The sequence below is a fragment of the Candoia aspera genome, chromosome 1 (assembly GCF_035149785.1).
Source record: "Candoia aspera isolate rCanAsp1 chromosome 1, rCanAsp1.hap2, whole genome shotgun sequence".
Taxonomy (NCBI): domain Eukaryota; kingdom Metazoa; phylum Chordata; class Lepidosauria; order Squamata; family Boidae; genus Candoia; species Candoia aspera.
Window position 1 is genome coordinate 38,195,504 of NC_086153.1, and position 14,490 is coordinate 38,209,993.

Consider the following 14,490-nt stretch of genomic DNA (forward strand, 5'->3'; position numbering starts at 1 on the left):
TGTGGGATAGAAATTTAACAAACAAATATGATTTTATATGGTAAGTTTTATTATATGTTATTTGTTCAACTGTTTTGTTTTAAACCATTTTTTAATTTTAAACCAGTTTGTGAAGGATTACCCTAAAAAGTAGAAATCAGTAAAATAACAACATTTATGCTCTTCCTGCTTAAAATATGCTTACATGGCCCTTCTATTCTGGGGGGAGGTATTGACTTGTCTATCCATTCAGTTGTGTCCGACTCTCGGTCACTTTGTGGATCAATGCTCTCCCTGCCTTTCTATCTCTTACAGCTTCCTTTAGTTCCATCAAAGTCATTCCAGTGTCCCTTCAGATGGTGACAAGCCAGTGAGTCCTAGGTATTATCTGGTATTATTACAGGTACCAGATTAGAATCCAGTTGTTACTATTTCTCCCCAAAATAGAATGGAATATGTAATAGTTCATTGTTTATACGATGGGGGCAAACAACAAATAGGCGGTGATTTGGTAGAAAACGTTTATGGCATTTCCAGTCTGGATCTCTTGCTTGCTTTAGCACCCTTTTGAAAAATGTAAATCACATCACATGTAGGGAGCACCAAAGGATAAAGATCTGAACTTTAGTTAGTCTTGAGGATCCATGTACCTACAGAAGGTATAGTTCTCAATGTTTGGGAAAACTAAGTAAGAAAAAGTAAGATAACTTAGGTTTTCTTACTTAGCACTAGGGCCTTTGGCTGCTGAATTCTAGCAAGTTATCAGGAATACAGACAAAGATATACAGAAAGAGAGGCAATTCTATACTACATATCAAAATCCCATTCTTCTAGGAAACTTAGGTTGCCCCTATACCATTTAATGTTAAGGAAATTTAGTTATCTGCTATGGTAGCTGGAGATTTCCATATATACAGTGGCTAGTTCATAAGCTCTTGTGTGAACTGTCCCTGCATTTGGCCCACAGATTTTGGTATCTTTTCTTTAATCTGTTTGAAGAGCAAAGAACCAGCTCATGAAGTACAATTTCTGTGAAAGGTTAAGCTGTATGTATTTATTCCTACTTAACAGCACATGAGACAGATGTAATGTGAAAATATGTCTTTCATTTACTGTGATGCTGGAGTTGGTGCCAGTTCATATCAACTGAAATGTTCTGCAGAAATTTTATAGCAACTGCCACTGTTTGACTCTTGGGTCAAAAACTTCTTGTACCCCATATTTCCCAAACTTACATAGTTCATACATTTGAAAACTGTTGGTACAAGAAGGTTCCGAAAGGTCTGAATCCTAGAGAAAATGCAGCAGACCCAAGGGATTGCTTAATGCTAAAATAATTAACACACAAAAGGACAGAAAGCAGGGCAGGAAAGGAAACCAGTTCACCATTTTGATCTTTGCCTCTCTGTTTTTCTTATGCCTCTCACGCAAGTCATTTATCTATTTCAGTCATTTATGTTCCTCATTTCCACCTTGGTAGGTTAAGCCTTGACTCTCTCTCTAGTATGCAGCAAGAAGAACTAGACCAAGTGTTTTATGGCCAGATATAATTAATGGTAAGCACCAAAAAGACATAAAAGATTGGATCATTTTGAGTTCTGGTCTCTTACTACTCATGCCCTTTCTGCCTCCTCAGATCACAGATGGCAGCAGACAGCCGATAATACCAATTTATGATTTGGAACAATGTTCTGTTGAGATTTATAATATGAGTATTAAAATATTATGGTGAAATTAAGTGGCTGTTGTAACTAGCAATTCAATTAAATGGAAGTACAGCTTAGATGGCATAATGAGGTGGCTGAAATGATCATAGATGATATAGCAGAGCAATTATTCCACATGACTAAAAAAGAACCATCTATGTTTTTCAGAATGCTTGCATGAGATGCACCTAGATTTTATCCTTAGAATAAAATAAACTCTGCATGGTAACAGTTCTTGGATTCAGGTTTCAAATAAATTGGGACCATTTGGCACACACTGGAGCAAAAGAGAAGAGCTGGAAGGAAGGGAAAATAATAGAGACTGGAAAAATGTGGCTAAGGGGCTCAACAGGGGGAAAGGCATGCTTCACATGTTGCAAAGTTTATAGGGACAAAACAATTATGTAAAGAACAGAGTGAAGGACCCTCTGCTTAAGTTATGATGGGCAGTGAAACACACATAAATAAAGACCATTTTCAGGTTAGTTTAACTGGTCAGGGCAAATGTTATTCAGTGGACCTGAGAAATCAGGAAACAGCCCCTCTCCCACCCAAGATTCATCAAAGGTAAAATAAAATATTAAAGAGAGTATTTATTATGCACATAATTAACCCGATTCTATACAGAACAATGTCACACGTTTTCCTTTTTCTTCTTGTCCCCTGCTCACTTCCAGCTGTTCATCCAGCTCCTCTGCTCTTCTCCTGGACCATGCATATTGGATATTTGGGACTGATGGACTGGACCCTGGCAATGGTAGCATTTTTTTTTTGGCCAATGCAACCTTTTACTGAAGCCAAAGAGCCTCTCCAACATTCTGCGGGTTGCATTGCAACAAGCTGTAAATAAGGATGAAGAGACATTTGTAGCAGCAGCTCTTCTTTTTCCATTAAAAACCCCCTCTTCCTTTCTCTTTTTGTGCAACAGAAAGGAATGTATCTAAGCCAACCCTTGAGATGAACTAAATACAGTTTGGGTTTGGAGACAGGAGGGAGGATTGGGAGTGCAAATCCCCAGCACTTCTGGCCCTCCCTTCTACAAAGGCCCCAAATTTTCCAGCTTTAGAAAGCAAAATCAGGGGAGGTTGGAAGGAGGAACAAAAAATTCTATGGCCCTGATAGTGCCATATTGGGACCTAAATTGTCCATTATCTCATATATACTACAAAGAAACATGTATTCATCATTGTTTTAAGTTGAATCCTGTAGACTGTAACCTTGTACATACCTCAGAATAAACCTTGTGAAGCTTAAAGGGACTTACTTCTAAACAGATACACATATACTAGCATTGTTAAATGGACAGTGCTATATAAATATCTGTTTCCCCTTTGAATTTATTTAATTGAAGAATATTCCTAATAATGCTAAATTCTTAATCTAGTCCTATTTAGTATCATCTATCATATCAGTATTAATCTGATTTTGAAATAGCTTTTTAAAAGAGTATTTTCTCTTAATTACTTGCAAATTACCTTGTGAGGATTCTTTATGAAAGACAGGATACAAATTTACTGAAGATTACAATAGATCAGCTACATTTGTTTTGAGGAATTAGATAAAAGCCACTGAGGCTGATTAAGCTAAAGGAGAGCTCTTTATATGTGAAACTGCAGGTACCTTCACATGTATGTATTTCTTTTGCCACAGGAATGTAATATCTGAGTATCCCAACATGGTTAAATTTACAAAACATGGCCCTGCAGACCTCAAGTCATAAATACAGATAAAGTTTGAGTCATGATTTTACTGCAGAGAGAGAAGGGGGGCGGGGGGGGGGAGAAAGAGAGAGAAGAACTTGTTTCTCTTGTTTGTTTTCTTACAGATAAAAGGGCCTTTGAAGAGCCCAACTATACATGACTTGGAAAACCTGGGAGGAAGAAGGGTGAAACCAGGACTCTGTAATGGCACACAAAAGAGGAAGTTCTCTGGTAAAAGTGCCATGACATCAGCGTGAACATGCAACAGAACTGGCTCTTACAGAGTGCAACTGCTTAGGGTAGGGAACACATATCTCTGTCAAAGTTCATGGCCCTGCAGCTGCAGTGAAGCCAGTGTAGAAAGGCCCATCCCCTCCTCTTCTTTCTCTGGGCTACCAAAAGATCAAAAGAGGTCCCAACTAGCTGCTTGTGAAGACCTTTTGAAATTAGCCTGCCTATGTTCTATGGCTACTGGTTGCCTACCTCTGCCTAAAGCCAAACAAATCAGATCTGGCTATCCCCCGCTTTTTTTTTCCTTAAAAGAAACGGCAAGGTCCCCAAATGAGATCTGTTCACTGCCATTTAGCTTCTTAGATTATTTAAATTCCCCCTACTCTCCCTCATTCTCTTTGACTTCATTTAGTCTGTTAAGAGTTGCACACTATTTTTTGCAATTGAGAAGAAGGAAGATAGGGTAATGATGCCTCCTACTTTGTTCCTTCCTCCTATTATTGCTTTATTTATTTAAAATATTCTGATTCTGCTTTTCAGCAAAAATTTGTAAGTGAGCTAGGAATTAGGAATAATACAATTCCATATTTGATTTAAGATAATGAGTCTATAAAGGCCACAGAAAAACTAGGGTCAAAAATGGAGACATAGGAATAAAATGAATCTTTCTGGGAGGTAAGTTATTTTCACACCGTGGCTAAAGGGCTAGAGAAATCAATATCAGCTGAGGATCTCTGCAGGATTATCCCACAACTGCCACCACCCAAAAGATGCCATGTTCATTCCTATCTGCTTCACCTTTGAAGATAACAGTGCCTGCAGCAGGATCTTAGACATCAAGTTCCCAGCTAATGGGAATTAAATTATTGAGCCAGGCAATTAGTACCACCTAGCAAGCATGACAGACCACTGAAAGGTTATGAAAACACACACTTATTTAATTTTAACATGTTTCATTTTATAGAAAAGCAGATAAATAATTTACTCCCTCACAGTAAATATGAGGAGGAGGAGCAAGCAGAGAGGCAGTCTAGTCTGGCTTCTTCTGTACATGGGCAAAATACATGCAACCTCTACCACTTGCCTCTTTGCACTCACTACAAGGGCAGGATTATGCCCAATCTACCGAACATGGCTAAAGAAATAGTAATTCTAAGAGGAAACTGTTTTTGCTGCTTCCCAGCTGCCTTCCTTTATCTTAGCACCCTCCAAAGCCATTGAGCTGTGATTTCTATCATCCAGGACTGGCATGTCCAGTGTTGACTGGTGATGATGGGAGTGGCAATCTTTAACCAGTTTGGAGAAAGCAAGGTTAAAAATACATTTGCCCATGTCAATTTGGGAGGAGGGGGGCAATTGTATATACACCATGAACTAATTCTTACACAGCCAAAGAAGCAGAAATACCTAGAATTATCCCAAGCATTAAATACACAGCAAATCATATTGTCACTCTTTTCCAATAACTCAGCACAGAATCCTCTTTTGGTCCAAAGCTAAAAAAGAGCAAGATATTAAAACAAAATAAGAAAAAAATATCCTTTTTTTAAAAAAAATCATGAATTCCACATTAAAACCCCAGCAAATCAACATTGCCACTCATCCTCAATAATTCAGCTGTTTTTCTCCCAGGAAATTCTTTTGGCCTAAAGCTAAAGAAACATGAGATTTTTTTTTTTAAAAAAAAAACACTTTTATTGCAGACAATGTTTGGATAAAAATACCAGTGACTTCATCCTCCCTGACTACACACCCTTTTGATAAAGTGTTTGGAAGAGGTCAGGTCAGTCACCCTACTGGTCTAGCCAGTTTGGTCTCTTTTAAGTACAGCTCCTATATAAATGCTGAAATGCTAAAATTCATGAATAGCCATCATTCAAGAGATGTGGATGTACTCTCGGCAGTTCCCTTTCGTAGGCCTGCAGCATACTGTCTAGACAGGAGTCTGTCTCTGTTTACACACAGCACCTGTGTTTTCCAAAACAGCTCCCTCGCCTTCGTTCCCCCTCTGCCTGCCCGCAAAATGCCACCTTATCTCTCTACGCCATCTTCCGTGTGGTCTATAAAATAGAACTGAAGCCGGGATTAAGAGTTCCCTGCTAGACAGCCCCACAGTCAAAGTACAAGCCCCATTAACTTCAACGGAGCTTGAATTGGTGCAGGGTTTTGAGTCCCTTTGTGTGCAAATTCGTCATGGTGGACTGGCCATTAACTGGATGTAACTGGAACCCTCAGGGCTGCAATGGGTCCACCACCTGGTGCTGTGACTCGACCAGAAAGTGCCCTCTGTTATCGGGGAGAATGTCACATCGGTCCTTATGATTGATTAGATTTCTTTGCAGGCACACAGTTAAAGTCAGAGGGCAAAAGAAAATCTGAAATGCATTATTTCAGACTCTTGGGGATAGAAGACAACACACGATTTAAACACTCCATGTTATTTGTACAAGTGGGTGAAATTCCACAGGCTCATGAAAAGAGAACAAGAGGGGTTTATATCAGCTGCCGCAGGCAATGTCACTCCCCAAAGAAGGTTGCCCGGCATTGCTTTCAGCTGGGTTTTCAAGGCCATCTTAGACAGACGATAACCATTCTGATTATACCAACCAGTAGCAAAAAACTGCACATGATGCATGTTATGCACTTTGGCAACATTTATATTTTAATTGCTGTTAATGCTTGATTAATAATTAAATCAAGTAAAAATCAATAATAGATACATCAAGACAACAGCACATCAAACTGTAATAAAATGTAATAAAAATGGAGCATTCAAAATATTTAAGATCATAAGTATGTTCTGAATAAATAAGTAATGAAAACTAGTCTAATGAACAGCAAAATTGGTGTCAGATACTTCTTTTTGGGAAGGTATTCTGTAACCTGGGATGAGAAAGCCCTTTTCTTGCTTAGATGGAGATAGTACTTGGAGAATATGTTGGTCAGTTATTTTTGCACAAGACAGGTTGCTAACAGAAGAAACACTCCTTCAAGTACTTAATCCCTACTCTTCGTGGGGCTTTGACAATAAGCATTGTTACATGAACTGGGCCTAGAAGCAAATAAGCAACAGACTGTGAAGTTATTTTTACACCGATCAGACACGATCCAGGCAAGTAGTGCTAATCAGAATTCTAGCCATTGCATACTCTATGTATAGTTTCCAACTGTTTTCAGAGGCAACTCTTTATAAAATGTATGGCAGTCATCCAGGTGGGATGTTATTAGAGCATGGTTAGTATCAATGAAATCTGGTGAAAGACACATCATGCCACAAAGTTCATCCAGGTTTCAAAAGAAAAGGCTCAAAAGAAAAAACTCCATTCAAAATTGATTAAGTAACATCTTCCAGCACATGGGAATTAAGACAGTATCCAAGCACTTCCTCAGTCTCCCTGTCTCTGATGACAAGGAAAAGTCAAGTTGGGTGTCATCTACATATTGCTGTCCCTTCATATCAAGTCCCTAGGTGACCTCCTCCAGTAATCTCATATGGACATTAAATGTTTCTATAACAAAAATACCAAGCTGTTAAACAAAACTTTTCCACCACAACTTTCTTAAAACGACAGGGCAATTAAGTATGGAATCATTCCAACACCATGCCACTACAGCTGCTTTGGAAGAATGCTTGGTAGATTATATCAAATGCTAAAAGGTAAATTATCTATCTATCTATCTATCTATCTATCTATCTATCTATCTATCTATCTATCTATCTATCTATCTATCTTGCACTCTAACTGCACTCTTTCCATAAGATTTCTTACTGAAATACATTCCATTATCTTAGCTCAGACAGTATTCTGGGTAGATTTAGAAAGACTGCCTCAACTGCAGCATCCAGATCAGAAAAAATACCAACATTTTTAACCTTCAAATATATAGCAAATTTACTGTAGCAGGCTTCTTTTTTCTGCCATTGGGCCTAGCTGAAGGAATACCTATAGTAGGGTATCCATCTAGTTTTTAATAGAGACATGATTCTTATGTGGAAAAACAGCAGATGGGGAACAGTACTGTAAAGCTGACAATTCTTCCTCACATCAGTTTCCCATTTGAGATAACAGCATGGGCATTTGCTTTAGGTTAGAAAATAAAATGTGACCATAGTGACATATGTGAGAACTATGTGATTAATTCCAGAATGTGAGTTTAAGAGATTACAAGTTTATTAACAAAATTTAGACAATCTATTCTAAGTTTTGACTCAGCTGTCCATCAGCACTGTAAAATAAGTCTTCACTGCTTTCCAGACTTTAAGGAATCTTGAGATAAATACATATGACATGCAAATTTAATTTATCTGATTAGAATCTTGTTGTGGCTGATTTGGGAGCGTTGGGATTATTTGGTTTTAGAAACTGTTATTGCAATTTTGTTTTTGCTGAATATATACAGAGAGAGAGAGTGCTTTTAAATTGTAATCTATTTTGAACTTTTGAGGTGGAAAAGTGGATATAATAGATAAATCGTGCCTGTGCTACCTCTCTTGTCCCATTGAACCTGACACTCCCCATGGTTCATGGAGGAGCTGAGGGTTCTGAAGAGGCTTAAGAGATGCCTAGAGCGCCACTGGAGGAAGACGGCGTGACTGAATACAAGCTACAGTCGCTGTTAAGGCCTACCCTGTGGTGGCAAGAGTGGCAAAATGTCAGTATTTCTCTGCTCTTATTGCATCCGCAGAATGTCACCCAACAGCCCTGTTTAAGATCACCCGATCCCTTTTGGGGAAGGTGGGCTCAGAAACCCACCTACAGGGCCATGCTAAGGAGTTTTCTGGGCATCTGGAGGATAAAATCACTCGGATTCATTCCAAGTTGGATGGCAAGCATGTAGCAGGGTCTGCGGAGATGCCTGGGGAACGTACTTACCCTGTTATCTGGGAACAGTTTGATCCTGTTGGGCCCAAGGAAGTAGACAGGTTTCTTGGGTCTGTAAACACCACCACTTGTCAACTAGATCCCTGTCCCTCCTGACTAGTGAAGGCAGCTCGGGAGGTAATGTGTGGGTGGGTCCAGGTGATGGTGAATTCATCCTTAGGGGAGGGAGTGGTTCCAGCAGCCTTTAAAGAGGTGCTGGTGCACCCCCTCCTCAAGAAACCATCACTGGACCCTACTATTCTGGACAATTTTCATCCAGTCTCTCACCTTCCCTTTTTAGGGAAGGTGGTTGAGAAAGTGGTGGCATTACAGCTCCAGAGGATCCTGGATGAAACAGATTATCTGGACCCCTTTCAGCTGGGTTTCAGGCACGGATATGGGATGGAAACAGCTTTGGTCACACTTACGATCTCTGGTGAGAGCGGGATGGAGGCAGTGCATTCATCCTGGCTCTTCTTGACCTCTCAGTGGCTTTCAGTACCATCAACCATGGTATCCTTTTGGATTGGCTCAGGGAGTTGGAGGTGGGTGGTGTAGTTTTGTGCTGGTTCATCTCCTTCTTCCAGGGCCGGTCCCAATCAGTGTTGATATGAAGTGAGAGATATGGCCCGTGGCCCCTCCCTTGTGGGGTGCCGCAGGATTCAGTGCTCTCTCCACTCCTTTTTAACACCTACATGAAACTGCTGGGTAAGATCATCCATCACCACGGGGTGAGGTATCATCAATATGCTGATGATACTCAATTATACATCTCCATTCCAGGTGATGTAAGTGAGGCTGTGACCACCTTTTCTCGATGCCTGGAGACTGTAGGGGTCTGGATGGGGAACAACAGGCTTCAGCTGAACCCTGGTAAGATGGAGTGGCTGTGGGTTGGGGGCTCCTGAGTATCTGGGAATTTGCCATCTTTGGCTCTGGATGGGGTTGCACTGCCCTTTCCTGGATCAAGAGTCCCTCCGAACGGTCACTCATGCCTGGCCATCTCCCGCATAGACTACTGCAATGCGCTCTACATGGGGCTATCCTTGAAGAGTATCTGGAAGCTACAACTGGTGCAAAATGTGGCCACACGAGCAGTCTTAGGAGCCCCTAGAAGGGCACGTACAACACCGTTGCTGCACGAGCTGCATTGGGTACCGGTTTGCTTCCAGGTCCAATTCAAGGTGCTATAAAGCCCTATATGGCATGGGTCCAGGTTACCTGAGGAACTACCTCACCCTCGCTACATCGACCCATCCCACCTGGTCAGGCAGGGAGGGCATGTTACGGACCCTGTCCATGAGGGATTGCCGATTGGCAGGGTCCAGGAGGAGGGCCTTCTCTGCCGTGGCACCCGCCCTCTAGAACAAGCTACCCCCAGGGGTGAGACAGGCTCCCACTCTCCTGGCCTTTCAAAAGGGGGTAAAAACTTGGCTATGCCACCTGGCCTGGGATGGGAGGGGCGACAGCTCTTCATGGGGGTGGTTGGCCCCATGAGGGTGCCAGGATAAGATCTCATTGCCCATTTTGAATTTTATATTTTATATTCGATATTCATATTGTATTTATATGTATTTATATGATTTTTATTCTTTGTAAGCCACCCAGAGTCATTGTGTATGAGATGGGTGGCAGAGAAATGTAAAAATAAATAAATAAATAAATAAATAAATAAATAAATAAAATGAATGCATACAATATTCTTAAAACCACAGGGTTGGATGTAACTACAAAAATACCCATCTACAATGGGGTAGGCTAATCTACTTCCCAGTTTTCTAGAGATTAATCCAGTGGTCTTTTGATCATTGAAATGGGTTGCCATAAGCAACAGCACTACTTACTGATACATGGTAGAAAGTAAAACAGCCTTACCAAAGGCATGTTTGGATTAAAGGTGGATTGGTTCAAAATCAGAAAAGTATAAAGATTATTGGATTCACTCATGCAATTAATACTACCAAGAACTGCAGACAGGAACAGCAAAGAACAGCTGATGTACATCAGGCCAAGCAAATGAGTAAGTTCAGATGTACATCTAATCAAAATTATTAGACAGCAAGTGAGGTGTTAGAGGAGAAATAATCCAGATTCCTATATTTATCACAGGAGAAATACTTTTACTTTTATTTAAGTAGAAGTATTTCTCCTGTGGTAAATATAGGAATCTGGAGACATTAAACAGCCTGATGATGCCAGCTGTATATTCTTTCAAAATTAGGTTTTATTGTAAACTAATGAATATTAGTTTTTGATGGGCAAAAACATTGTATAGACAGAGGGCCTATTTGTGCAGGAATCCCTGTGGCTTCTTTTAAGGTTTTTATCCTTTTCAAAATGGTAATATTCCTAGTCCTAAAAAAAAAGTTCATAGTAGTATCTAAAACAATGGCTTCAAGGATCCAAGCCACTTGCTTTCAACTAGTTGTTTATGTTACACAAGTGACACCACAAATGTGTTGTTTGCTTGTTTGTTTGAAGGCAAAGTGATGGAGAAAAGAAAAAGAAAATGGACTCCCTAGAGCCCTCAAATCTCAGGGTTTTGTAGTTCGTTGTGGTTGTGAAGATTTGTACTATAGAAAGCTTTATTGTGCAACTACGATTCCCAGGGAGGCATAATGAGAGCAAATTGTTGTTGTGAGGCACCTGTATAACACCTCTACTTTGAGAGCTGCACTGGTTTCCAGTTGGCTTCCGCTGCAATTCAGATGATTGTCTCCGTTAAAGCAGGGCCTGCATATCAGCAGGATTGCCTTCTTCTGTAACATCTGCCCACCAGTACATCTGCCCAACATCTGCCCACCACTCTAGTAGAGTGGGCTCTTTACATGTCACCTTGATCAGAGATTTCTACCTAAAGGAGCCACAGAAATAAGTCTTTTCCATTGCTGCTCCTATCCTCTGGAACAGTATCTACCCAGCCACTCAGATGCCCCCTCCCTCCTGATCTTCAGAAAGTCTGTGAAGACTTGGCTGTTTCACCAAGACTTGTGGGGAGGGCTTCTATGACTATCCTTTGGATGAATAATTACTCTTAATTGTGGTTTTGGAAAGTTTGAGTCATGGTATATACATTTTGGTTTTATAATATATGACCTGAGTTTTAATTTTGATTATTATGTTTAACCCACATTATGGATTTGAGGAATTATATGGCACTCAGAGTCAGTTGATGGGAGTGAGAGCCCTGCAGAGAGAGAGATTTAAAACTGCAAACTGTTGTCCAGGAATGAAGGGCATAAGGTTTGGAAATACTACATAAGTTGGGAGAAAGGTAATCCATTTTTTGTAGAAAAGCAGGATATAAATTAGTAAATTCATCATCATCATCATCATCGGATGACCACTTAATCATCATTTTTAAAAAAAGGACTATGCGGCAAACCTACATAAGTAGGCTGACCATATTTCCTCGAGACAAAAACGGGACACTGGGATGGCAAAACGGGACGGGGTTAAAAATGGGACATTGGGATGGCAAAACGGGGCAGGACTGGGCGACGGGCTGGATCGGCAGGCAGGAACCTCTCTGGTTTTCTCGGGCTGGGAATCTTCGAATTCCTTCATTTGCAAGAGGCAAGGCTGGGCTGGAGAGTCAACGGTTGTCCATGACAAGCCGTTCTTCCTCTGGCTGTGCTTTTACGTTCTTTTCTTCCTGCTGTTTCAAGGTAGGAGCCAATCAGCTCGCATTCGCCCTTTGATCACCGCCTATCAGCTGATCCTGTTTTTTTCTTTTTAGGTTTCCCGCCGGGTTGAGCTCTGCGGCTTTTTTCCTGCCATTTCTGCTGAGCTTCCCCTCCTTCCACTTAAAGTCAGACTGCATTCTGACAGGTTCACAGGAACTTTCAAATTTTTAAGTAAGGTTTTTAAGAAAACGGGACAAAATGGACATTTATATTAAAAAGATGGGACAGTCTGGAAATATTAAAAAAATGGGACTGTCCCGTTCAAAACGGGACGTATGGTCACCCTATACATAAGATATGAATATGTTTATTCCTAAAGACTGAAATACAGTCATGTGAAAAAGTAAGTCAATCCATTGAAATGTTTGACTTTTTCAACATATTTCAACATACAGATATTTGATCTTCATTTCAGCAATACTGATAGATAAAGAGGTCATAATATAACAAATATCATGTACCATTTACATTTTGTAGTCCTTTGTGTAATTTAAATAAACATAAATGCAAATTTCATATGTGGAAAAAATAAGTACAATCCTATATTTATCACTAGAGAGTCAGTTTGGTGTAGTGGTTAAGGCATCAGGCTAGAAACTGGGAGACCGTGAGTTCTAGAGCTGCCTCAGGCACCAAGTCAGCTGGATGACCTTGGGCCAGTCACTTTCTCTCAGTCCTAGGAAGAAGGCAATGGCAAACCACTTCTGAAAAGCCTGCCAAGAAAACTGCTTGTCCAGGCAGTCTCTGATAGAACCAGACATGGTTGAACGGAAAAAAAAAATTATTACTACCTCAAATACCTAAAATTAGGATCAGGTGCACCAGATCAGTTGCAAATGATTAGAACATCATTAGAGAGGATCTGGGAGGAACCTATCTTATTGAAACCTCAAGCATTTAGTTTGATTTGCTTTTGATGTTGGAGTATGTAGTATGACCATCCCTAGATTGAAAGAGCTCTCTGAGGCCTTCAGAAAGAAGGTTATAGATGCCTATGAGTCTAAGAAAAGATTTTAAAAGATTGCCAAACAATTGGACATCAATCATTCCTCTGTCTGGAAGATCATCTACAAGTGGAGAAATTTTCAAACAACCACCAACTTGCCCAGGCCAGGCCATCCCAGCAAGTTCAGCCCAAGAGCAGAACACAAGATGCTGAAAGAAGTCTCTAAGAACCCCAGAATTTCATCATGTCACCTACAGGTAGCTCTCACCATTACTGAAGTCAAAGCACATGAGTTAACCATTAGAAAGAAGCTGCACAGATTAGATCTACAAGGGAGTGTGCCAGGAGGAAACTCTGCTGTCCAGAAAGAACATCAGGGCATGTCTAAAGTTTGCTCTTGAATACCTAGGCAAAGACCAGGACTTCTGGAACAATGTGCTCGGGGCAAACGAGGAAAGACAGAGTTATTTGGCCACATGTTTGGCAAAGACCCAAGACAGCATTTCTCCAGAAGAATCTGATACCAACTGTAAAGCACGGTGGTGGAAATGCTATGGTTGATCTCAGAGACCGGTAGACAGTTATAAGAAAAGCCTACTTGAGGTTGTTTCTGCCAAAGAGAACAATACCAGGTATTAGACTCAAGGGTTTACTTACTTTTTTCACAGAAGGAAATGGCATATCTGTTACTTTTTTTTATTGAATATATGATTGCAAGGACAATTTTTCAGTTATTTTGTTCAATTACATCACATTTATCTTTATATACTGGTTGAATGAGGATAAAATACTGATATGTCCACATAGGTTAAAAAAGAAAACTTGGGGGGGAGGTTCTTTTTCACATGACTATATGGCTGAAATACTGTCATTTTTCTTGGCATTCTGACCCTATGAGAGGCAATAGTCTCAAGTTAGGGGGGTGAGTTTTTTTGTGTTTTCTGAGGTAGACTGTTTCTTTCCTAGCAGTTACAGCATGTTCACAGTGAAGTATAAAATCACTTTCTGTTAGTTTCAGCATAGTACACAATAGGGGGGAAATACTGTCAATAGTGCACACACAAAAAAGAACATAGCAACAACACTGAGTGTTAAAATAGTAAATGATTCAATCAACAATTAACAATTCTGTCAGAAAATAAATGAACACGTGTAAGTTTTCATCACTTTGAGAAAGGAAGGAGAGTGCCCCACACTGTAAAAAAGAAAATTTCTAATAGAATTGCTCATAGCTGTTACTACTCCTGTTCACAGTAATTTAATGAGAGTTACATGCACTGTTAAGATAAATCCCTTTGAGGGAGTGAATTAATTGCCAGCTGCTGACCTTTCATTCAGGATCAGAGGAGGGCCCATAAAGGGAGGGGCAAATGCAGACTT

At 40.3% G+C, this 14,490-nt stretch overlaps 1 long non-coding RNA gene across 1 annotated transcript in view; it reads right to left on the reverse strand.

Annotated features, from left to right (window-relative positions):
* Positions 1-1,004: 1,004 nt before the first annotated feature.
* The window catches only part of LOC134496453 (uncharacterized), a 108,296-nt gene continuing 94,810 nt past the window's right edge, over positions 1,005-14,490 (reverse strand). The window contains exon 3 of the long non-coding RNA XR_010067892.1: positions 1,005-2,525. This is a non-coding gene — a long non-coding RNA (uncharacterized LOC134496453). The remainder of the gene's footprint in view (positions 2,526-14,490) is intronic.